This window comes from Prionailurus viverrinus, chromosome E2 (genome assembly GCF_022837055.1).
Source record: "Prionailurus viverrinus isolate Anna chromosome E2, UM_Priviv_1.0, whole genome shotgun sequence".
Lineage (NCBI taxonomy): Eukaryota > Metazoa > Chordata > Mammalia > Carnivora > Felidae > Prionailurus > Prionailurus viverrinus.
This window is the reverse complement of record NC_062575.1, coordinates 34,201,582-34,205,760: the sequence shown is the minus strand read 5'-3', so window position 1 is coordinate 34,205,760 and position 4,179 is coordinate 34,201,582.

Below are 4,179 nucleotides of genomic sequence, written 5' to 3'. Positions count from 1 at the left end.
GGGGGGGGGGGGGGAGGGGGGCGAGGACAGGACTCGGCTTTGCGGGGGGACTCTTTGCGCAGGACTCTTGCGCGCGTGCACACAAGCACTGGCCAGTGGCTAGGATGCCGCGTTTCTGCTCGTCTGTCCCCGGGCCCTGAGGACAGTCTGGTGTGTCAGGCAGACAGCCGGGGTGAGGCTCGCAGCTGCCGGAGCCCCCCTCTCATCTCCTGGGGAGCACGGGGCGGTGGGGGGGGGGTCGGGGAGCCTGGGGGCGCTTGTGCATTTCCCGCCCAGCCGTGCCAATTACACTTTTTGGCAAAGGAAACAGCCGGGAGCGGTTTCTTTTGCTTCCCCCTCGTTGTTCTCAGCGTTTAGATGTCAAATCATTACAGAGCCGGAGGGAAGGCAGCCTTGGAGGCGGCAGGAGGAGGGCCAGGCTGCCTGCACCTCAAGTACGGTTCCTGTCAGCCGCCGCCACTAATGACCCCAGCTTCTGTGAGGCCCGTCAGCACTCGCGGGAATGAAAGGGGACCCCTGAGATGTGCTCCGCCTAAGCAGACTGTGACCCCGCCCAGCCCCCCTCGCCTTCACCTCCTCATCGAAGGCGGGGCTTCAGCCAGCAGAAGTACCTGGGGGAGGCACACGCCAAAAGACCCCCACAGCATCCTTGCCCTTGTCCGGTCCAGCCCCAGCCTCAGCCTCCACCTTCCCAGCCCCGCCTTTGCCCCCCAAGTCCCGTGGGCACAGCCTGGCTCCACCCCTTCTCGGTGTGCACATGGCTGTGTTTCGCAGAGTCAGTACCGGTGGCACCCACAGTCGAGTGCTCCTGAAAGCCGCGGGGAGGGCACCCTTCCCCTATCATTAAAGTGTCATTACACCCTTGTGGGGGGCTCTGATCTGGTTTTTGGTCTTGTCCTCTTCTCCCAAACCAGCAGACCTGTGAACCCGACCCCTCTTCTCAGGGGCTTGTGGCCTTGAATGATTTTACTGATTATTGTATGTCTCTGCAAAAGGCTTTCTATGCTCAGCATCTTTCTTCCTTTAGCATGAGAAGGCGGATGAGTGTGAGACCCATTTTCTAGCGACTGTGGGGGACGGATTGCGCTCAGGTCCTGGTCTCATGGTCCATGGGTTCGAGCCTTGCATCGGACTCGGGGCTGACAGTGCAGAGCCGGCTTGGGATTCTCTCCTCTCTCGGCCCTTCCCCTACACGTGCACAAGCTCTCTCTCAAAAACAGATGGATAAACTTTAAAAAAAAAAAAAAAAAGAAGAAGAAGGTGACCCTGCGGAGGAAATGACACACAGAGCAGAGCCTGGCCTAGATTTTCCATCTCCCACTGACCGTCCCGCGGGCTTCCTTTCCCTCCACCTTCTCCCCACAAAGGGGAGGAATCCTGGCGCATTCAGCCTGTGAGCCTGGTGGAAACAAGAGGATCTCTATCTTGACCTGAGATGCTCCAGACGTGACTCTGGCATCGCCCAGCTTGCTGGGGTGGGGGTGGGGAAGGCAGGGTCGAATGTTCGCAACCTGTAAGTCTCACCCCGAGTGCTTCAGAATCACCCGGGGAGATTTTTTAAAAATGCCACTTCCTGGGCCCACCTCTGATGGTGCTGATTCGCCCGGACGGGGGTGTGGCCAGGCATCAAGGTGTTTGGAGCTCTCAGGTGACTTCCGGTGCAGCCAGGGCCAGGGCTCTGAGCCTTGCATTTTCCCCAGATGACCTCAGAAGGCCCCTTTGAAGGAAATACCTAACGTCAGGGGTCATAAGAATCTCCCAGGGAGCATGTTAAACGCAGATACCCATGGAGAGTGAGATTATGTGGGTCGGGGGTGGCAGACATCATCGGTGCTGTTAACGAGCTCCTACCCCAGGGAGTGGTGTTACAGGTGGGCCCACAGGCCACAGTGTGAGAAGCCCAGTGGCCTGTGCCTTGGCACAAGCGGGGTGGAACCGTGGTGGGCCTGCCTTAAGGAGTTTGTGCGCTAAGGTGTAAATGAGGCAGAGACAGCTCCCCAGACGCCTTTACCATGAAGAGCCTCCAGAAAGCCTCATGATGTTGGAGCAGGTGGCCATGACCGCACCAGAGGACAAAACCGGAGAATTCAGTCACGGCCCTCGGGATGCAGACCGAGTTCTTTTCCCAGCTGCCCAGCCGCCTGGGCTCTCAATAACCCACCGCCCCTCCCTCGGTTAAACCACAGGCACCCAAAGCAGCCAGATGTAGTGAGATTCCCAGGTGTATCTTTCAACCAGGATGGGTCCGCAGAGCCCCCTGGCGTGTGGACCACACGTTCTCCTTCCTCTCTTGGCTCTTTATATAGAGGTGCAAGTGGCCTTTTCTCAATCCTCCCACTTTGTTTGGGGGCCCTTGCTCCCTGGGGGAGGCACTCGTGTCCTTGGTCAAAGCCAGCCTTGGGGAATAGAGGCGTGGTGCAACCCCCGGCTGACGGTCTTTGCAGTACTATAGGCCCAGGCTTGGTTACCGGCAAGCTTATGGTGCCCTGCCCTGCCCCTACTCGGGTCTACACTGGGGGCCACGTGCGCGCTGGCCCTTTGGACCCTTCCTGATCCCCCATGTCTGGACGGAAGAGGTATGCACAGAGGGGCAACAGAGATCTAGAAGAAGGACCAGGGAGGCTTATCCAGCCACGAAGTAACTGCCAATGTCTGAGGATGCACTGGAGGAGGAGAGCAGTCCCGGACCCCCTGGGCCACCGCTCAGATCTCAGAGGGACAGGCTGAGCCAGATGAAGGCCTTTGGGGACTGTGGGCGTTACAAAAGGATTACCATTCGCCAGCTCCCTGCCCTCATCCCGAGCTTTGACTTCCTCCTGCTCCACTGAAGTGACACTTTTCTAGCTATTTCTCGTCGCAAAATTCTGGATGAGTCCGTTGAAGCTGACTTTTTTTCTATAACAACAAACCCTTGCTTCTTGTCGCCAGCTTAGCTGGTGCCCAGACAAAGGGGCGGGCAGCGGTGTGTGTCAGCATTTTGCTGGGTTTACTGGCATCCTCCTAGGCTGGGACATCTCTCCAGGCGGGGACCTCTGTACTGCCGGTTCCTGGAGCAGGCACAAAGTAGGTGGTCACTAAAAGGAAAAGATGGCAGGAAAAGGAAACGGAAGGCGGAAGGAGGGGACTGGGGATTTCACGGCCTTTATTGACCGGAGGGTTCACAGCATTCTCCTGCCGGTGAGTCCTCGACTGTGGAGTTTTACAAAGCCGTAACAGTTCGAATAAAAGTCTGGGAAAGCAACACGGCGTCACCAACTTCTCATTTCGCTAAATAAGACCGTAAAACAAAACCAAACCAAACAGAAAAGAAAGCCACGGTCTTTTACTGTTCAAAGAAACATTTTTTAAAAAGAAAAGACAAAATTTAGCCTTATTTGAAACGAAAACCCCCTCACTGCATTGGTATCCCCCCCTCCCCGTCGGAAACCGGTGCAGATTTGGCTGAAGGTTCGTGGGGTTCGTGAACAACCAGCTGTTGTTGGGTGGGAGACTGCCCCCAGTTTAAAGGTAAGAGAACTGAGTCCGGAGGAGGCGTGTGGAGGCCAAATTGCCACTTGTTCCCAAAGCTGAGTCCAGACCGGCTCCGAGGCCCCCTTTCCGGTCTTCGGCCTGCACTGCCTGCTGGGGGGCATGGGGCTAGGCTGGCATCTGTGATATCTGGGGAGAGGGTTTCCAAGGCCTCAGTCGCGGGCCAGTGGCTCTGCAGGGGCCGTTGTGGTGATCCTGCTTGAGCTGGCCCAGCTCAGCCACAGCCAGACTGTTTGAGGCCTATCACTGCCTGTCCAGCAGTCAGCCACCCGCTGTGCCTCCGGGTGTATGTTGGAGGGGTGGTGAGGGCCTCTCTCACCCTTCCCATACCCTGCCTCCTCGGAGCCTCCTGGGTCCTCCTCCTCTACCGTCTGATCCCTCAGGCTATACCCACGGTGGCCCACCAGGATGTCATGTTTGACCCACCTGGGCTTTCACAGATTTTGAATTAATTTCCCAAATCCGAAGGTTTCACCTGAATATCTGGATTTTTAGCTTTTCTCGTAAAGATCAAAAAATAGGATTCCACCAGGCCCACATTCCCAACGGGGCAGCAATCCCCAGGAACTATAGGGACGTCCCTTCAGATGGCACGTGTGCTCTCCGGTCGTCCTGGTCAACCTGGGGCACGTGTGCCTTCCTCGGCTTGCT